This window comes from Pseudophryne corroboree, unplaced genomic scaffold, assembly GCF_028390025.1.
Source record: "Pseudophryne corroboree isolate aPseCor3 unplaced genomic scaffold, aPseCor3.hap2 scaffold_144, whole genome shotgun sequence".
NCBI lineage: Eukaryota > Metazoa > Chordata > Amphibia > Anura > Myobatrachidae > Pseudophryne > Pseudophryne corroboree.
In genome coordinates, this window is record NW_026968068.1 from 1,014,303 (window position 1) to 1,034,644 (window position 20,342).

At 45.4% G+C, this 20,342-nt stretch overlaps 12 non-coding genes and 3 pseudogenes across 12 annotated transcripts; 10 read left to right on the plus strand and 5 right to left on the minus strand.

Moving 5' to 3' along the window:
- The first annotated feature begins 2,821 nt into the window (after window positions 1-2,821).
- Window positions 2,822-2,963, plus strand: LOC134997291 (U1 spliceosomal RNA; annotated as a pseudogene).
- A 692-nt stretch (window positions 2,964-3,655) lies between these two features.
- LOC134997299 (U1 spliceosomal RNA) lies at window positions 3,656-3,819 on the plus strand. The gene has a single exon (XR_010199834.1). It is a non-coding gene; the product is annotated as a U1 spliceosomal RNA (small nuclear RNA).
- A 623-nt stretch (window positions 3,820-4,442) lies between these two features.
- Window positions 4,443-4,584, minus strand: LOC134997292 (U1 spliceosomal RNA; annotated as a pseudogene).
- A 152-nt stretch (window positions 4,585-4,736) lies between these two features.
- LOC134997416 (U1 spliceosomal RNA) lies at window positions 4,737-4,900 on the minus strand. The gene has a single exon (XR_010199935.1). It is a non-coding gene; the product is annotated as a U1 spliceosomal RNA (small nuclear RNA).
- Window positions 4,901-6,204: 1,304 nt separating this feature from the next.
- TRNAN-AUU (transfer RNA asparagine (anticodon AUU)) lies at window positions 6,205-6,278 on the plus strand. The gene has a single exon. It is a non-coding gene; the product is annotated as a tRNA-Asn (tRNA).
- A 5,371-nt stretch (window positions 6,279-11,649) lies between these two features.
- Window positions 11,650-11,765, minus strand: LOC134996956 (U5 spliceosomal RNA). Its single transcript, XR_010199515.1, has one exon. It is a non-coding gene; the product is annotated as a U5 spliceosomal RNA (small nuclear RNA).
- A 286-nt stretch (window positions 11,766-12,051) lies between these two features.
- On the minus strand, window positions 12,052-12,167 carry LOC134996936 (U5 spliceosomal RNA). Its single transcript, XR_010199495.1, has one exon. It is a non-coding gene; the product is annotated as a U5 spliceosomal RNA (small nuclear RNA).
- A 282-nt stretch (window positions 12,168-12,449) lies between these two features.
- On the minus strand, window positions 12,450-12,565 carry LOC134997485 (U5 spliceosomal RNA). Its single transcript, XR_010199980.1, has one exon. It is a non-coding gene; the product is annotated as a U5 spliceosomal RNA (small nuclear RNA).
- A 144-nt stretch (window positions 12,566-12,709) lies between these two features.
- On the plus strand, window positions 12,710-12,837 carry LOC134997467 (U1 spliceosomal RNA; annotated as a pseudogene).
- Window positions 12,838-13,430: 593 nt separating this feature from the next.
- LOC134997021 (U1 spliceosomal RNA) lies at window positions 13,431-13,594 on the plus strand. Its single transcript, XR_010199576.1, has one exon. It is a non-coding gene; the product is annotated as a U1 spliceosomal RNA (small nuclear RNA).
- Window positions 13,595-13,746: 152 nt separating this feature from the next.
- LOC134997255 (U1 spliceosomal RNA) lies at window positions 13,747-13,909 on the plus strand. The gene has a single exon (XR_010199799.1). It is a non-coding gene; the product is annotated as a U1 spliceosomal RNA (small nuclear RNA).
- A 674-nt stretch (window positions 13,910-14,583) lies between these two features.
- LOC134996992 (U1 spliceosomal RNA) lies at window positions 14,584-14,747 on the plus strand. Its single transcript, XR_010199548.1, has one exon. It is a non-coding gene; the product is annotated as a U1 spliceosomal RNA (small nuclear RNA).
- A 152-nt stretch (window positions 14,748-14,899) lies between these two features.
- Window positions 14,900-15,062, plus strand: LOC134997355 (U1 spliceosomal RNA). The gene has a single exon (XR_010199885.1). It is a non-coding gene; the product is annotated as a U1 spliceosomal RNA (small nuclear RNA).
- A 675-nt stretch (window positions 15,063-15,737) lies between these two features.
- Window positions 15,738-15,901, plus strand: LOC134997176 (U1 spliceosomal RNA). Its single transcript, XR_010199726.1, has one exon. It is a non-coding gene; the product is annotated as a U1 spliceosomal RNA (small nuclear RNA).
- A 152-nt stretch (window positions 15,902-16,053) lies between these two features.
- On the plus strand, window positions 16,054-16,216 carry LOC134997315 (U1 spliceosomal RNA). The gene has a single exon (XR_010199848.1). It is a non-coding gene; the product is annotated as a U1 spliceosomal RNA (small nuclear RNA).
- The last annotated feature ends 4,126 nt before the right edge of the window (window positions 16,217-20,342 follow it).

Genomic DNA, 20,342 nt, shown 5'->3' on the forward strand with positions numbered 1-20,342 from the left:
GCACTAACAGGAGGCTTTAAAATTTTCATTCTAGTGTCTTTCGTTTGGGAGAAAAATGCAAAGGTACAATACAGTTTTTCCTTGCCGATATCTCTCTTTTGCAAAGAGATAGGCATTGGAAAATTCAGGGCTATAACGTGTAGATGAAGCACTACCAGGAGGCTTTAAAATTTTCATTCTAGTGTCTTTCGTTTGGGAGAAAAATGCAAAGGTACAATACAGCATTTCCTTGCCGATATCTCTCTTTTGCAAAGAGCTAGGCATTGGAAAATGCAGGGCTATAACGTGTAGATGAAGCACTAACAGGAGGCTTTACAATTTTCATTCTAGTGTCTTTCGTTTGGGAGAAAAATGCAAAGGTACAATGCAGCTTTTCCTTGCCGATATCTCTCTTTTGCAAAGAGATAGGCATTGGAAAATGCAGGGCTATAACGTGTAGATGAAGCACTAACAGGAGGCTTTAAAATTTTCATTCTAGTGTCTTTCGTTTGGGAGAAAAATGCAAAGGTACAATACAGCTTTTCCTTGCCGATATCTCTCTTTTGCAAAGAGATAGGCATTGGAAAATTCAGGGCTATAACGTGTAGATGAAGCACTAACAGGAGGCTTTAAAATTTTCATTCTAGTGTCTTTCGTTTGGGAGAAAAATGCAAAGGTACAATACAGCTTTTCCTTGCCGATATCTCTCTTTTGCAAAGAGATAGGCATTGGAAAATGCAGGGCTATAACGTGTAGATGAAGCACTAACAGGAGGCTTTAAAATTTTCATTCTAGTGTCTTTCGTTTGGGAGAAAAATGCAAAGGTACAATACAGCATTTCCTTGCCGATATCTCTCTTTTGCAAAGAGATAGGCATTTGAAAATTCAGGACTATTACGTGTAGATGAAGCACTAAAAGGAGGCTTTAACATTTTCATTCTAGTGTCTTTCGTTTGGGAGAAAAATGCAAAAGTACAATGCAGCTTTTCCTTGCCGATATCTCTCTTTTGCAAAGAGATAGGCATTGGAAAATTCAGGGCTATAACGTGTAGATGAAGCACTAATAGGAGGCTTTAAAATTTTCAATCTAGTGTCCTTCGTTTGGGAGAAAAATGCAAAGGTACAATACAGCTTTTCTTGCCAATATCTCTCTTTTGCAAAGATCTAGGCATTGGAAAATGCAGGGCTATAACGTGTAGATGAAGCACTAACAGGAGGCTTTACAATTTTCATTCTAGTGTCTTTCGTTTGGGAGAAAAATGCAAAGGTACAATGCAGCATTTCCTTGCCGATATCTCTCTTTTGCAAAGAGATAGGCATTGGAAAATGCAGGGCTATAACGTGTAGATGAAGCACTAACAGGAGGCTTTAAAATTTTCATTCTAGTGTCTTTCGTTTGGGAGAAAAATGCAAAGGTACAATACAGCATTTCCTTGCCGATATCTCTCTTTTGCACAGAGATAGGCATTGGAAAATTCAGGGCTATAACGTGTAGATGAAGCACTAACAGGAGGCTTTAAAATTTTCATTCTAGTGTCTTTCGTTTGGGAGAAAAATGCAAAGGTACAATACAGCTTTTCCTTGCCGATATCTCTCTTTTGCAAAGAGATAGGCATTGGAAAATTCAGGGCTATAACGTGTAGATGAAGCACTAACAGGAGGCTTTAAAATTTTCATTCTAGTGTCCTTCGTTTGGGAGAAAAATGCAAAGGTACAATACAGCTTTTCCTTGCCGATATCTCTCTTTTGCAAAGAGCTAGGCATTGGAAAATTCAGGGCTATAACGTGTAGATGAAGCACTAACAGGAGGCTTTAAAATTTTCATTCTAGTGTCTTTCGTTTGGGAGAAAAATGCAAAGGTACAATACAGTTTTTCCTTGCCGATATCTCTCTTTTGCAAAGAGATAGGCATTGGAAAATTCAGGGCTATTACGTGTAGATGAAGCACTAACAGGAGGCTTTACAATTTTCATTCTAGTGTCTTTCGTTTGGGAGAAAAATGCAAAGGTACAATACAGCTTTTCCTTGCCGATATCTCTCTTTTGCAAAGAGATAGGCATTGGAAAATGCAGGGCTATAACGTGTAGATGAAGCACTAAAAGGAGGCTTTAAAATTTTCATTCTAGTGTCTTTCGTTTGGGAGAAAAATGCAAAAGTACAATGCAGCTTTTCCTTGCCGATATCTCTCTTTTGCAAAGAGATAGGCATTGGAAAATTCAGGGCTATAACGTGTAGATGAAGCACTAATAGGAGGCTTTAAAATTTTCAATCTAGTGTCCTTCGTTTGGGAGAAAAATGCAAAGGTACAATACAGCTTTTCCTTGCCAATATCTCTCTTTTGCAAAGAGCTAGGCATTGGAAAATGCAGGGCTATAACGTGTAGATGAAGCACTAACAGGAGGCTTTACAATTTTCATTCTAGTGTCTTTCGTTTGGGAGAAAAATGCAAAGGTACAATGCAGCTTTTCCTTGCCGATATCTCTCTTTTGCAAAGAGATAGGCATTGGAAAATGCAGGGCTATAACGTGTAGATGAAGCACTAACAGGAGGCTTTAAAATTTTCATTCTAGTGTCTTTCGTTTGGGAGAAAAATGCAAAGGTACAATACAGCTTTTCCTTGCCGATATCTCTCTTTTGCAAAGAGATAGGCATTGGAAAATTCAGGGCTATAACGTGTAGATGAAGCACTAACAGGAGGCTTTAAAATTTTCATTCTAGTGTCCTTCGTTTGTAAGTAGGAGTTGGGCTAGAGCTGGGGAGGGTCGCTGCTCGAGCATCCCCCTGTCAAGTAAAGGAGATTCAACTGAGGCAGCACAAGGGAACTCTCATCTGGGGACAACAACTACTTACCTGCCAGGTGAGATACTATGATCATGAAGATGCTTCTCCCAGGGCAAGGCTCACCCATTGCACTCTGGGTGTGCTGCCCCTGCGATTTCCCCAAATGTGGGAAACTTGACTGCATAATTTGTGTTTCCCCTGGTCGGCTCTCATATAATTCAGATCTCTTTGTCTCAGGTCTCTCTCCAGCCTAGTTTGCTGTCTGTTTCCACTTCTTTTTTCTTGAGCCCCTCCCTTCTATACCCTTGTGCACTATCCTGACTTCTCCCGTCTGCTTACTTTGTGCCTTCCAACGCACAATGCAAACTACAGGTAGTGCTGCAGGGCCCACACCCTTTTACTTGCTTTACAGAGCAGCTCTGGAGCTGTTACAGTGCCCAGCTGCTGCAAGAAATCAGCTTGAATGCTTCAGGGGCTGGGGCATAGCCAACATGAGCCCCACACCGAAGGAGGGTGGAGGTGTTTAATGCGAACTAGGGGTCATCCAAGCACCGCAAAAGGCTGCCATGCCCTGCACGCCCCTTTTCTCTTTTCATAAGCAGATGAGGGTTGAAGCCAACTTTGACCCACTGCTTGGATGACATCACCATATTCAAATCCATCTGCTGCAGGCCTTCCCCCAGGAATGCTTGCACTAGTTGTTGCATTTGGTTTGTTGTTTGGGGGTGCTTCAGTATTAGGCAGCCTTCTGCCCTCCCATGTTCATCTGAAAATATGTGTTCTCCCTGCAGTTGTTGTCCCCAGATGAGAGTTCCCTTGTGCTGCCTCAGTTGAATCTCCTTTACTTGACAGAGATGTGCCTGAGCAGCGGCCCTCCCCAGCCCTATCCCAAATCATACTTATTTTGCATAGGAGATACCATGGTCATGAAGATTGTTCTCCCAGGGTGAGGTTCATTCATTGCATTCTGGGTATGCTGACCCCTGTGATTTCCCCAAATGTGGGAAACTCGACTGCATTATTTGTGGTAGTGGGGGACTGTGTTTGTGCTTTCCTCTGGTCAGCTCTGGTAAAAGTCAGATTTCTTTGTCTCAGATCTTCCTCTAGCCTTGTTCTTCTTTCGAGAGTTCCCTTGTGCTGCCTCAGTTGGATCTCCTTCACTTGACAGGGGGTGCCCAAGCAGCAATCCTCCACAGCTCTAGCCCAACTCCTACTTACCTGCCAGGTGAGATACTATGATCTTCACTGTTAGGGCAATCAGGATGTGGAATTCCCTGCCAGGGAAGGTGGTAATGGTGGACTCTGTAATTGGATTTAAAAAAGGAATGGATACATTTCTGAATGAAAAAGCTATCCAAGGTTATAATACTTAAAATATCAACATGGTTAATCCAGGGGGAACATGAGTTGTAGTAGTTAACTAGTCATAAAACATTGTGACAGCTCCAGAGCTGTAACAGCTCCAGAGCTGCTCTGTAAAGCAAGTAAAAGGGTGTGGGCCCTGCAGCACTACCTGTAGTTTGCATTGTGCGTTGGAAGGCACAAAGTAAGCAGACGGGAGAAGTCAGGATAGTGCACAAGGGTATAGAAGGGAGGGGCTCAAGAAAAAAGAAGTGGAAACAGACAGCAAACTAGGCTGGAGAGAGACCTGAGACAAAGAGATCTGAATTATATGAGAGCCGACCAGGGGAAACACAAATTATGCAGTCAAGTTTCCCACATTTGGGGAAATCGCAGGGGCAGCACACCCAGAGTGCAATGGGTGAGCCTTGCCCTGGGAGAAGCATCTTCATGATCATAGTATCTCACCTGGCAGGTAAGTAGGAGTTGGGCTAGAGCTGGGGAGGGTCGCTGCTCGGGCACCCCCCTGTCAAGTGAAGGAGATCCAACTGAGGCAGCACAAGGGAACTCTCGAAAGAAGAACAAGGCTAGAGGAAGATCTGAGACAAAGAAATCTGACTTTTACCAGAGCTGACCAGAGGAAAGCACAAACACAGTCCCCCACTACCACAAATAATGCAGTTGAGTTTCCCACATTTGGGGAAATCACAGGGGTCAGCATACCCAGAATGCAATGAATGAACCTAACCCTGGGAGAACAATCTTCATGACCATGGTATCTCCTATGCAAAATAAGTATGATTTGGGATAGGGCTGGGGAGGGCCGCTGCTCAGGCACATCTCTGTCAAGTAAAGGAGATTCAACTGAGGCAGCACAAGGGAACTCTCATCTGGGGACAACAACTGCAGGGAGAACACATATTTTCAGATGAACATGGGAGGGCAGAAGGCTGCCTAATACTGAAGCACCCCCAAACAACAAACCAAATGCAACAACTAGTTCAAGCATTCCTGGGGGAAGGCCTGCCGCAGATGGATTTGCATATGGTGATGTCATCCATGCAGTGGGTCAAAGTTGGTTCAAACACCTTTGCAAAGTTCTATAAGTTTGATACCCTGGCTGAGGAGGACCTCCTGTTTGCTCAATCAGTGCTGCAGAGTCATCCGCACTCTCCTGCCCGTTTGGGAGCTTTGGTATAATCCCCATGGTCCTTACGGAGTCCCCAGCATCCTCTAGGACGTAAGAGAAAATAAGATTTTAAACCTACCGGTAAATCTTTTTCTCGTAGTCCGTAGAGGATGCTGGGTGCCCGTCCCAAGTGCGGTCTACTTCTGCAAGACTTGTATATAGTTATTGCTTACATAAGGGTTATATGTTAGTTTTCATCGGTCTTGGACTGATGCTATGTTGTTTTCATACTGTTAACTGGGTAGTATATCACAAGTTATACGGTGTGATTGGTGTGGCTGGTATGAATCTTGACCTTGGATTAACAAAAATCCTTTCCTCGTACTGTCCGTCTCCTCTGGGCACAGTTTCTCTAACTGAGGTATGGAGGAGGGGCATAGAGGGAGGAGCCAGTGCACACCCAGATCAAAAGTCTTTTTTAAAGTGCCCATGTCTGCTGCGGAGCCCGTCTATCCCCCATGGTCCTTACGGAGTCCCCATCATCCTCTACGGACTACGAGAAAAAAAAATTACCGGTAGGTTTAAAATGTTATTTTTTTCTCTGCAACCCACTGCTAAATTGTGCTTCCTAGCTGTTTTTTATAAAATCACTTAATTAAATCTAACTCTGATTACGTCAGAGAAGGCCAGGTACCCTACACCATAAGAGGGGGTATGAAATTTTGACTTGTCTTCTTAAAGATCACCAAAATCTGTTGACAAGGTCAATTACATCCCTGGGTGGGATTGAACCACCAACCTTTTGGTTAATAGCCCATGTAAGTGCAAGAAATCCTGAAGCACTCACTCATCATGGGAAAGTACCAATGTGTTTCTTACAAAAATTCTCCAGATTATTGACTTTTTAAAGTTTTTCTAGGAAACGTTCTAGATGAATGCTTATTAGCCTTTGTCAGTATTGACTTTTGCAAGGTGTCTCTGTGGCGCAATCGGTTAGCATGTTTGGCTATTAACCAAAAGGTTGGTGGTTCAATCCCACCCAGGGATGTAATTGACCTTGTAATCAGATTTTGGTGATCTTTAAGTAGACAAGTCAAAATTTCAAAAAAAACCCTTATGGTGTAGGGTACCTGGCCTTCTCTGATGTAATCAGAGTTAGATTTGATTAAGTGATTTTATTAAAAAACAGCTAGGAAGCACAATTTAGCAGTGGGTTGCAGAGAAAAAAAATTATGCTGGCAGAAAAGTACAATTGAGTGATTAAACAGCTCTTCATTTTCTGATTTTATGTTTATGCTAACAAATTTGCTCTCTGAAAAGTGTCCACAAAGCCAAGTCTCTGATTAACACCTTTGTAGGAATGGTTTTTCACCTATTACTGAATTAAACTTGCTTCATTGGAAAGGCATCAAAGATGCATCCTCATTTCAATGTCTACTGAAATAATACAGGTTGACACCAGGAAACGTCACTGCATCATTGCTGCTTCCTCATGGGGAAGTCTGTTTAATGTGAAAACAAGGTGATATCTAATCAGCACACAGGTAAGGAATTAAGAAAATCTTTCTTTATGGGTGAAGATGTTTCTCACAAATTGTTGTCCCAATGCATCATTGAAATTCAAGATGGAAGATGATTTTCATATATCACTTGTACATTTTGCATTGCTCTTCTGGTGACAATGTAGTTTGTTTTTGTCAATTACCATTTCAGTAATAGGGTAAAGAAAATTAAGTGGATTTTTTAAAGAAAACAATGCTGTCAATATACTATTAAAACAAATTAAAATGATAAAAGTTATTGTACTTTAAGTAAAAATAAAAGAGCCAAAATATCAATCCCAGTTTTTGATTACTTTAATTATAAAAAAAAAAATGCACATAGCAGAGGATAGTTTCGATCAATCGACCTCTGGGGTATGGGCCCAGCATGCTTCCATTGCACTACTCTGCTGCTCATGGAAGTGTAAGAGATCCTGAAGACTAAATTGATTAAAGGCCTAAAAGTACTTGACTATAAGGAAAGACTTACTAGGCTGAATATTTATACACTAGAAAAGAGGTGCCTAAGAGGAGATATTATTAATATCTTCAAATATGTAAAGATACATAACAAAGAGTTATCAGAGGAATTATTTATTAAAAGAACACGTGGTCACTCGCTGCGACTGGAGGAAAGTTCAGAACGCAATGGAGGAAAGGATTCTTCACTGTTAGGGCAATCAGGATGTGGAATTCCCTGCCAGGGAAGGTGGTAATGGCGGACTCTGTAATTGGATTTAAAAAAGGAATGGATACATTTCTGAATGAAAAAGCTATCCAAGGTTATAATACTTAAAATATCAACATGGTTAATCCGGGGGTAACATGAGTTATAGTAGCTAACTAGTCATAAAACATTATTCAGCAAGTATGTAGAATCATCACAACTTAAAACAGGTTGAACACGATGGGCAATTTGCCTCTATTCAACCTCAAAAACTATGTTACTATATTACTATGTTACTGTAGTATACAGAACACCACAATGTAATGAGCAGTGATAGTGAGCACTGATGAGGATACTAGAACTGACACTGAGCAGCAAGATGCAGCACTGGACTATTAGTAATGTACTGTAGTATGCTGAGCACCACAATGCAGCACAAGACAATGAGCAGTGATACTGAGCACTGATGAGGATACTACTGAGAACTGACACTGAGCAGGAGAGACACACTACTAGTATTACTGAGCAGCAATAAGTAACCACTGATACTGAGCACTGATATTGAGATTTCCACTGAGAGAACATAGCCACGTCCTCTCCGCTCTCTCTTCAATGCACGAGTAAAAATGGCAGCAACGCGCAGCTCTTTATATGGAATCCGAATCTCGCGAGAATCCGACAGCGGGATGATGACATTTTCCCTTGTTCAGGTTTTCCGAGTCAGGCGGGAACAACCGAGCCTGCCTTGGACCAGTGTAAACCACGTGGAGTTTGTGGGGAATTCGGTTCTCGGAGAACCGAACCCGCTCCTCTCTACCTTATACCCATCAATTTTTTTATTTTCAATCTAAGCCCCTGCAGTTTTCTGTAAGCATATGCTTCGCTATGATGATCAACAAGTCACAAGGGCAAACACTCAGGGTTTGAGGCGTAGATCTTAGGACCAGCTGCTACAAGCATGGCAGAGGTGTCACTATCACTGGTGACACCCAGAGAGGTGGCGAGGGAGATTGTAATGCAGTGCGCGCAGATAAGCAGCGCAATGGTAAAAAGGAGGCATGGTTTCATAGGTAGGGGCGTGGCCTGGTGGCCTGAATCTACATTTTGTTGCTCCGGGTGTCCCGGGGGTTGGGGGCTGCACCCGGGGACTAGTGTGTGAGCGGTGCTGGCTCCTGCACAGTGACAGGGCATGGCCACCCAGCATGACGCCTCCCTTCTTGACCATGCTGTAATTGCAGTCGCACTGCAGTTCAGCGTGATCATAAAAAATGGTGTAGGCTCCTGCTGGGGCAGACTGTATGTGCGCGCAGGAAGCCGCCACCATTTTTGTGATCACAGCGGCTGAATGTGATGTCATACAGCCGCTGTGACCATGCCTCCTGTGTCTCCTCTGTTGCAGACCCCATTTTGAAGCCTTGCCCCCGCACCGCTCCATCTCTGACTTGGAAATGGAGTGTTGCTGACCCACCTCTCCCCCCCTTCCCCGCCCCGATTGACAGGCAGAGGCGATCACATTCTCTGCGGGGTGCCGCAGAAAATGCAGGCACATGCGTATGCTCTTAGCAATTTTTGCAGTTGGATCGCTTATTGTGATTGCAATCCAACCTGAATCAGGCCCTATTACCTATCACAATGCGCTGCGGGCAGTACAAAATTGGGTTAATATAGGAGAAAAACCCCCAGACCTGTGCTCCTTAACTGTACCTGGTGGCTAGTGGAGCGGCTGCCCAGTAATCAGTATCCACCGCAGTGCGCACACGGCCCACCCCCTACGGCCTCGCTCCCCTTCATCAGCGGCCTCGTGATCCGGAAGGGTGGTGTGTGTGTGACTGACCTTAGGATGAAACCGGAGCCTCCGCTGCAGTGACCCAGCAACCAGGGCACGGGAGTATACAGCGCCGCTGGGAGTGATGAAGCTGCAGTAAAGATGTCTATTAGACCTAGCCTGCTGCAGCCCTTGTAGATTCTCATAAAACAAGTTCTTCTTTTCTTGTCAAAATTAATAGCTAAGAATAGGCTGCTTGAGGCAGGCCCCTGTTAAGTGGCCTGCTACTGAAGGCACCAACTACAAACTGAGCTCCCTGTTCATGGAAGCGGGGTTATAGAGGAGAATGCACTGAGCTTCTTGGGAACAGTCAAAAGCTTTGAGCCGGTTGGTGCCTCAGATCAAGATCCTACTCTACACCCCAATGTGAATCCTTGTGGAGTCCAGTGTACCCCACAGAAGAAATTAATGTGTCACACCCATTGGCAGCAACCTTAGAATAGCTGCTGACGGGCACAATTGAGAAAGGAAGGGGGGGGGGGGACATTTGAATCCAGCACATAGATGCAATTCAAATATGTAATTTGTACCTTCCTATTTTAAAATATAATGGATGAACCTCACCCTGTGAGAACAATCTTCATGATCAAGAGATCTCATATGCAAAATAAGGATGAGTTGGGATAGGGCTGGGGAGGGTGGCTGCTCGGGCAGCCCCTCCCCCGTCAAGTTAAGGAGATTCAACTGAGGAAGCACAAGGGAACTCTCGTCTGGGGACAACAACTGCAGGGAGACCACATCTTTTCAGATGAACATGGGAGGGCGGAAGGCTGCCTAATACTGAAGCACCATATGCAACAACTAGTACAAGCATTCCTGGGGGAAGGTCTGCAGCAGACGGATTTGCATACGGTGATGTTATCCAAGCAGTGGGCCAAAGTTGACTGGAACCCTCATCTGCATATGAAAAGAGAAAAGGGGCATGCAGGGCATGGCGGCCTTTTGCAGTGCTTGGATGACCCCTAGTTCACATTAAACACCCCCACCCTCCTTTGGTGTGGGGCTCATGTTGGCCATGCCCCATCCCCTGAAGCATTCAAGCTGATTTCTTGCAGCAGCTGGGCACTGTAACAGCTCCAGAGCTGTTCTGTAAGGCAAGTAAAAGGGTGTGGGCCCTGCAGCACCACCTGTAGTTCGCATTGTGCGTTGGAAGGCACAAAGTAAGCAGACGGGAGGAGAAGTCAGGATAGTGCGCAAGGGCATTCTTTTCTCTTAGTCCGTAGAGGATGCTGGGGTCACATTAAGAACCATGGGGTATAGACGGGATCCGCAAGAGACATGGGCACTTTAAGACTTTCAAAGGGTGTGAACTGGCTCCTCCCTCTATGCCCCTCCTCCAGACTCCAGTTATAGGAACTGTGCCCAGGGAGACAGACATTTCGAGGAAAGGATTTATTGTTAAACTAAGGTGAGCATCTTACCAGCTCACACCTTAAGCATGCCGCAGAAAGTGGCATTCAACAGAACACAAGCCAACGGCATGAACAATTGCAGCAAAAAGCTGACCAGAACCATAACACAACATGTGTATAACCACAAGTAATAACTGCAGACACAGTATGGACTGGGACGGGTGCCCAGCATCCTCTACAGACTAAGAGAAAAGGATTTACCGGTAGGTATTAAAATCCTATTTTCTCATACGACCTAGAGGATGCTGGGGTCACATTAAGAACCATGGGGTTATACCAAAGCTCTTGAACGGGTGGGAGAGTGCGTACGACTCTGCAGCACCGAATGACCCAACTTAAGGTTATCATCAGCCAAGGTATCAAACTTGTAAAACTTAGCAAAAGTGTTTACTAAATAGCTGCTCGGCAAAGTTGCAATGCCGAGACTCCCCGACCAGCTGCCAAGGATGAACCCACCTTTCTAGTAGAATGGGTCTTCACCTACTTCAGTAACGGCAATCCTGCCGTGGAACGAGCATGCTGAATCTTACCACAGATCCAGCGCATAATGGTCTACATGGAAGCAGGACACCCAATCCTGATGGGAGCATACAGGACAAACAGAGCCTCTGTTTTCCTAATCTGAACCGTTCTGGTGACATAAATTTTCAAAGTTCTGACCACAGCCAGAGACTTTGACTCAACGAAGGTGTCAGTGGCCAAAGGCACCATGTGGAAAGATGAACCACCTTCGGCAGAAATTGTTGACGTGTCCTCAATTCTGCTCTATCTTCATGAAAGATCAAATAAAGGCTCTTGTGATACTGCATGGTTTGTACTGTTTTCCATGTGCTCCCAGATCTTTCAAGCAAGTAGCATGGTCAAGAAAGTTCTGTTTGAAAAGAAACAAACATTTACTGTCATTGTTATGCAAATAAACTTACATTAAAGCTAACAAGAAAGCACACTCGTTCTGTCTTTAAACTGATAAAAGAAACCCCAATAATATGGGGCATGCAAAAATTGAGATAAAACTCAGTTTTGCTCCTCTCCACGGAAATCTTTAATAAAAGGCGAAATATTTGTTAGTTCTGAAGAGAAACCAGAGCATGACCAAGATTCCACCTGTCGCCTGAGTGCCATGCCAGCAGTTCTCATTCAGATCAAAGTGAGCACCCAATTTGAATGAAAGAAAGCAGATTTCTCACCAGGCTTCCCCTTGCTATAAACATGGTTTGTACTCTTTTCCATGTGCTCCCAGATCTTTCAAGCAATTAGTATGGTCAAGAAAGTTCTGCTTGAAAAGAAACAGACATTTATAGTCATTGTTATGCAAATAAACTTACATTAAAGCTAACAAGAAAGCACACTCGTTCTGTCTTTAAACTGATAAAAGAAACCCCAATAATATGGGGCATGCAAAAATTGAGATAAAACTCAGTTTTGCTCCTCTCCACAGAAATCTTTAATAAAAGGCGAAAGATTTGTTCGTTCTGAAGAGAAACCAGAGCATGACCAAGATTCCACCTGTCGCCTAAATGCTGTGCCAGCAGTCCTCATTCAGATCAAAGTGAGCGCCCAACTTGAAAGAAAGCAGATTTCTCACCTGGCTTCTCCTTGCTATAAGCATGGTTTGTACTGTATTCCATGTGCTCCCAGATCTTTCAAGCAAGTAGCATGGTCAAGAAAGTTCTGTTTGAAAAGAAACAAACATTTACTGTCATTTCTATGCAAATGAGCTTACATTAAAGCTAACAAGAAAGCACACTCGTTCTGTCTTTAAACTGATAAAAGAAACCCCAATAATATGGGGCATGCAAAAATTGAGATAAAACTCGGTTTTGCTCCTCTCCACGGAAATCTTTAGTAAAAGGCGAAAGATTTGTTCGTTCTGAAGAGAAACCAGAGCATGACCAAGATTTTCATCTGAAAATATGTGTTCTCCCTGCAGTTGTTGTCCCCAGATGAGAGTTCCCTTGTGCTGCCTCAGTTGAATCTCCTTTACTTGACAGAGATGTGCCTGAGCAGCGGCCCTCCCCAGCCCTATCCCAAATCATACTTATTTTGCATAGGAGATACCATGGTCATGAAGATTGTTCTCCCAGGGTGAGGTTCATTCATTGCATTCTGGGTATGCTGACCCCTGTGATTTTCCCAAATGTGGGAAACTCGCTTTTATACCCTTGTGCACTATCCTGACTTCTCCTCCTGTCTGCTTACTTTGTGCCTTCCAATGCACAATGCAAACTACAGGTAGTGCTGCAGGGCCCACACCCTTTTACTTGCCTTACAGAGCAGCTCTGGAGCTGTTACAGTGCCAAGCTGCTGCAAGAAATCAGCTTGAATGCTTCAGGGGATGGGGCATGGCCAACATGAGCCCCACACCGAAGGAGGGTGGGGGTGTTTAATGCGAACTAAGGGTCATCCAAGCGCCGCAAAAGGCCGCCATGCCCTGCACACCCCTTTTCTCTTTTCATATGCAGATGAGGGTTCCAGCCAACTTTGGCCCACTGCTTGGATGACATCACCGTATGCAAATCCGTCTTCTGCAGAACTTCCCCCAGGAATGCTTGTACTAGTTGTTGCATTTGGTTTGTTGTTTGGGGGTGCTTCAGTATTAGGCAGCCTTCTGCCCTCCCATGTTCATCTGAAAAAATGTGTTCTCCCTGCAGTTGTTGTCCCCAGATGAGAGTTCCCTTGTGCTGCCTCAGTTGAATCTCCTTTACTTGACAGAGATGTGCCTGAGCAGCGGCCCTCCCCAGCCCTATCCCAAATCATACTTATTTTGCATAGGAGATACCATGGTCATGAAGATTGTTCTCCCAGGGTGAGGTTCATTCATTGCATTTTGGGTATGCTGACCCCTGTGATTTACCCAAATGTGGGAAACTCAACTGCATTATTTGTGGTAGTGGGGGACTGTGTTTGTGCTTTCCTCTGGTCAGCTCTGGTAAAACTCAGATTTCTTTGTCTCAGATTTTCCTCTAGCCTTGTTCTTCTTTCGAGAGTTCCCTTGTGCTGCCTCAGTTGGATCTCCTTCACTTTACAGGGAAGTACCCGAGCAGCGACCCTCCCCAGCTCTCGCCCAACTCCTACTTACCTGCCAGGTGAGATACTATGATCATGAAGGTGCTTCTCCCAGGGCAAGGCTCACCCATTGCACTCTGGGTGTGCTGCTCCTGCGATTTCCCCAAATGTGGGAAACTTGACTGCATAATTTGTGTTTCCCCTGGTCGGCTCTCGTATAATTCAGATCTCTTTGTCTCAGGTCTCTCTCCAGCCTAGTTTGCTGTCTGTTTCCACTTCTCTTTTCTTGAGCCGCTCCCTTCTATGCCCTTGCGCACTATCCTGACTTCTCCTCCTTTCTGCTTACTTTGTGCCTTCCAACGCACAATGCGAACTATAGGTAGTGCTGCAGGGCCCACACCCTTTTACTTGCCTTACAGAGCAGCTCTGGAGCTGTTACAGTGCCCAGCTGCTGCAAGAAATCAGCTTGAATGCTTCAGGGGCTGGGGCATAGCCAACATGAGCCCCACACCGAAGGAGGGTGGAGGTGTTTAATGCAAACTAGGGGTCATCCAAGCGCCGCAAAAGGCCGCCATGCCCTGCATAACCCTTTTCTCTTTTTATATGCAGATGAGGGTTCCAGCCAACTTTGGCCCACTGCTTGGATGACATCACCGTATGCAAATCCGTCTTCTGCAGACCTTCACCCTGGAATGCTTTTACTAGTTGTTGCATTTGGTTTGTTGTTTGGGGATGCTTCAGTATTAGGCAGCCTTCTGCCCTCCCATGTTCATCTGAAAATATGTGTTCTCCCTGCAGTTGTTGTACCCAGATGAGAGTTCCCTTGTGCTGCCTCAGTTGAATCTCCTTTACTTGACAGAGATGTGCCTGAGCAGCGGCCCTCCCCAGCCCTATCCCAAATCATACTTATTTTGCATAGGAGTTACCATGGTCATGAAGATTGTTCTCCCAGGGTGAGGTTCATTCATTGCATTCTGGGTATGCTGACCCCTGTGATTTCCCCAAATGTGGGAAACTCGACTGCATTATTTGTGGTAGTGGGGGACTGTGTTTGTGCTTTCCTCTGGTCAGCTCTGGTAAAAGTCAGATTTCTTTGTCTCAGATCTTCCTCTAGCCTTGTTCTTCTTTCGAGAGTTTCTTTGTGCTGCCTCAGTTGGATCTCCTTCACTTGACAGGGGGGTGCCCGAGCAGCGACCCTCCCCAGCTCTAGCCCAACTCCTACTTACCTGCCAGGTGAGATACTATGATCAGGAAGTTGCTTCTCCCAGGGCAAGGCTCACCCATTGCACTCTGGGTGTGCTGCTCCTACGATTTCCCCAAATGTGGGACACTTGACTGCATAATTTGTGTTTCCTCTGGTCGGCTCTCGTATAATTCAGATCTCTTTGTCTCAGGTCTTTCTCCAGCCTAGTTTGCTGTCTGTTTCCACTTCTTTTATCTTGAGCCCCTCCCTTCTATACCCTTGTGCACTATCCTGACTTCTCCTCCCGTCTGCTTACTTTGTGCCTTCCAATGCACAATGCAAACTACAGGTAGTGCTGCAGGGCCCACACAATCTTTTACTTGCCTTACAGAGCAGCTCTGGAGCTGTTACAGTGCCCAGCTGCTGCAAGAAATCAGCTTGAATGCTTCAGGGGATGGGGCATGGCCAACATGAGCCCCACACCAAAGGTGGGTGGGGGTGTTTAATGCGAACTAGGGGTCATCCAAGCACCGCAAAAGGCCGCCATGCCCTGCACGCCCCTTTTCTCTTTTCATATGCAGATGAGGGTTGAAGCCAACTTTGACCCACTGCTTGGATGACATCACCATATGCAAATCCATCTGCGGCAGGCCTTCCCCCAGGAATGCTTGCACTAGTTGTTGCATTTGGTTTGTTGTTTGGGGGTGCTTCAGTTTTAGGCAGCCTTCTGCCCTCCCATGTTCATCTGAAAATATGTGTTCTCCCTGCAGTTGTTGTCCCCAGATGAGAGTTCCCTTGTGCTGCCTCAGTTGAATCTCCTTTACTTGACAGAGATGTGCCTGAGCAGCGGCCCTCCCAGCCCTATCCCAAATCATACTTATTTTGCATAGGAGACACCATGGTCATGAAGCTTGTTCACCCAGGGTGAGGTTCATTCATTGCATTCTGGGTATGCTGACCCCTGTGATTTCCCCAAATGTGGGAAACTCGCCTGCATTTTTTGTGGTAGTGGGGGACTGTGTTTGTGTTTTCCTCTTGTCAGCTCTGGTAAAAGTCAGATTTCTTTGTCTCATATATTCCTCTAGCCTTGTTCTTCTTTCGAGAGTTCCCTTGTGCTGCCTCAGTTGGATCTCCTTCACTTGACAGGGGGGTGCCCGAGCAGTGACCCTCCCCAGCTCTAGCCCAACTCCTACTTACCTGCCAGGTGAGATACTATGATCATGAAGGTGCTTCTCCCAGGGCAAGGCTCACCCATTGCACTCTGGGTGTGCTGCTCCTGCGATTTCCCCAAATGTGGGAAACTTGATTGCATAATTTGTGTTTCCCCTGGTCGGCTCTCGTATAATTCAGATCTCTTTGTCTCAGGTCTCTCTCCAGCCTAGTTTGCTGTCTGTTTCCACTTCTCTTTTCTGGAGCCACTGCCTTCTATGCCCTTGCGCACTATCCTGACTTCTCCCGTCTGCTTACTTTGTGCCTTCCAACACACAATGCGAACTACAGGTAGTGCTGCAGGGCCCACACCCTTTTAGTTGCCTTACAGAGCAGCTCTGGAGCTGTTACAGTGCCCAGCTGCTGCAAGAAATCAGCTTGAATGCTTCAGGGGCTGGGGCATAGCCAACATGAGCCCAACACCAAAGGAGGGTGGGGGTGTTTAATGCGAACTAGGGGTCATCCAAGCACCGCAAAAGGCCGCCATGCCCTGCATGCCCCTTTTCTCTTTTCATATGCAAATGAGGGTTCCAGCCAACTTTGGCCCACTGCTTGGATGACATCACCGTATGCAAATCCGTCTGCTGCAGACCTTCCCCCAGGAATGCTTGTACTAGTTGTTGCATATGGTTTGATATTTGATGGTGCTTCAGTATTAGGCAGCCTTCTGCCCTCCCATGTTCATCTGAAAAGATGTGGTCTCCCTGCAGTTGTTGTCCCCAGACGAGAGTTCCCTTGTGCTTCCTCAGTTGAATCTCCTTAACTTGACGGGGGAGGGGCCGAGCAGCCACCCTCCCCAGCCCTATCCCAACTCATACTTATTTTGCATATGAGATCTCTTGATCATGAAGATTGTTCTCACAGGGTGAAGTTCATCCATTATATTTTAAAATAGGAAGGTACAAATTACATATTTGAATTGCATCTATGTGCTGGATTCAAATGTCCCCCCCCCCTTCCTTTCTCAATTGTGCCCATCAGCAGCTATTCTAAGGTTGCTGCCAATGGGTGTGACACATTAATTTCTTCTGTGGGGTACACAGGACTCCACAAGGATTCACATTGGGGTGTAGAGTAGGATCTTGATCTGAGGCACCAACCGGCTCAAAGCTTTTGACTGTTCCCAAGATGCTCAGTGCATCCTCCTCTATAACTCCGCTTCCATGAACAGGGAGCTCAGTTTGTAGTTGGTGCCTTCAGTAGCAGGCCACTTAACAGGGGCCTGCCTCAGGCAGCCTATTCTTAGCTATTCATTTTGACAAGAAAAGAAGAACTTGTTTTATGAGAATCTACAAGGGCTGCAGCAGGCTAGGTCTAATAGACATCTTTACTGCAGCTTCATCACTCCCAGCGGCGCTGTATACTCCCGTGCCCTGGTTGCTGGGTCACTGCAGCGGAGGCTCCGGTTTCTTCCTAAGGTCAGTCACACACACACCGCCCTTCCGGATCACGAGGCCGCTGATGAAGGGGAGCGTGGCCGTAGGGGGTGGACCGTGTGCGCACTGGCGTGGACACTGATTACTGGGCAGCCGCTCCACTAGCCACCAGGTACAGTTAAGGAGCACAGGTCTGGGGGTTTTTCTCCTATATTAAACCAATTTTGTACTGCCCGCAGCGCATTGTGATAGGTAATAGGGCCTGATTCAGGTTGGATTGCAATCACAATAAGTGATCCAACTGCAAAAATTGCTAAGAGCATACGCATGTGCCTGCATTTTCTGCGGCACCCCGCAGAGAATGCGATCGCCTCTGCCTGTCAATCGGGGCAGGGGGGGAGAGGGGGGTCAGCAACACTCCATTTCCAAGTCAGGGATGGAGCGGTGCGGGGGCAAGGCTTCAAAATGGGGTCTGCAATGGAGGAGACACAGGGGGCGTGGTCACAGCGGCTGTATGACATCACATTCAGCCGCTGTGATCACAAAAATGGTGGCGGCTTCCTGCGCGCACATACAGTCTGCACCAGCAGGAGGCTACACCATTTTTTATGATCACGCTGAACTGCAGTGCGACTGCAATTACAGCATGGTCAAGAAGGGAGGCGTCATGCTGGGTGGCCATAAGAGATGAGCGGGTTCGGTTCCTCGGAATCCGAACCCGCCCGAACTTCACCCTTTTTTGCACGGGTCCGAGCAGACTCGGATCCTCCCGCCTTGCTCGGTTAACCCGAGCGCGCCCGAACGTCATCATCCCGCTGTCGGATTCTCACGAGACTTGGATTCTATATAAGGAGCCGCGCGTCGCCGCCATTTTCACACGTGCATTGAGATTGATAGGGAGAGGACGTGGCTGGCGTCCTCTCCGTTTAGATTAGAAGATAGAGACGAGTGACATTTGATTTACTACTAATTTGGGGAGCAGTTGAACTTGTCAGGAGTACTCAGTAGTGCAGAGTTTTGCTGATAGTGACCACCAGTTTTATTATTTATAATCCGTTCTCTGCCTGAAAAAAAACGATACACATACCATATCTGTGCTCAGCCTCAGTGTGCTGCATGATATATCATCTATGTATATCTGACTGTGCTGAGTGCTCACTGCTCACACAGCTTAATTGTGGGGGAGACTGGGGAGCAGTTATAGCAGGAGTACAGTGCACACTTTTGCTGCCAGTGTGACCACCAGTATATTGTCTGCCTGAAAAAGTTAAACACTCCTGTGGTGTTTTTTTTTTATTCTATAAACGCATTCTGCTGACAGTGTCCAGCAGGTCCGTCATACATATATTATATAAATATTTATCTGCAGTAGTGTTATATTTTTTTTTTCATCTTTATCATCTCTATATTAGCAGACGCAGTACGGTAGTCCACGGCTGTGGCTATCTCTGTGTCGTCAGTGCTCGTCCATAATTGTATACCTACCTACCTGTGGTGGTTTTTTTTTTTCTATCTTCTTCATACTAGTAGTTTAGGAGTCTACTGACAGTGTCCACCAGGTCCATCATTATATTATATACCTACAGTAGTAATATATTTATTATATTATCTATACTAGCAGACGCAGTACGGTAGTCCACGGCTGTGGCTATCTCTGTGTCGTCAGTGCTCGTCCATAATTGTATACCTACCTACCTGTGGTGGGGTTTTTTTTTTATCTTCTTCATACTAGTAGTTTAGCAGTCTGCTGACAGTGTCCACCAGGTCCGTCATTATATTATATACCTACAGTAGTAATATATTTATTATATTATCTATACTAGCAGACGCAGTACGGTAGTCCACGGCTGTACCTACCTCTGTGTCGTCAGTGCTCGTCCATAATTGTATACCTACCTGTGGTGGGGTTTTTTTTTCTATCTTCTTCATACTAGTAGTTTAGGAGTCTGCTGACAGTGTCCACCAGGTCCGTCATTATATTATATACCTACAGTAGTAATATATTTAGTATATTATCTATACTAGCAGACGCAGTACGGTAGTTCACGGCTGTACCTACCTCTGTGTCGTCACTCGTCCATAATTGTATACCTAACTGTGGTGGGGTTTTTTTTCTATCTTCTTCATACTAGTAGTTTAGCAGTCTGCTGACAGTGTCCACCAGGTCCATCATTATATTATATATACCTACAGTAGTTATATATATTTTTTTTTATATCATTAATTATCATCTCTATACTAGCAGACGCAGTACGGTAGGCCACGGCTGTGGCTATCTCTGTGTCGTCAGTGCTCGTCCATAATTGTATACCTACCTACCTGTGGTGGAAGTTTTTTTCTATCTTCTTCATACTAGTAGTTTAGCAGTCTGCTGACAGTGTCCACCAGGTCCGTCATTATATTATATATACCTACAGTAGTTATATATATATTTTTTTATATCATTAATTATCATCTCTATACTAGCAGACGCAGTACGGTAGTCCACGGCTGTAGCTACCTCTGTGTCGTCAGTCACTCGTCATCCATAAGTATACTAGTATCCATCCATCTCCATTGTTTACCTGAGGTGCCTTTTAGTTGTGCCTATTAAAATATGGAGAACAAAAATGTTGAGGTTCCAAAAATAGGGAAAGATCAAGATCCACTTCCACCTCGTGCTGAAGCTGCTGCCACTAGTCATGGCCGAGATGATGAAATTCCATCAACGTCGTCTGCCAAGGCCGATGCCCAATGTCATAGTACAGAGCATGTAAAATCCAAAACACAAAAGATCAGTAAAAAAAGGACTCAAAAATCTAAATAAAAATCGTCGGAGGAGAAGCGTAAACTTGCCAATATGCCATTTACCACACGGAGTGGCAAGGAACGGCTGAGGCCCTGGCCTATGTTC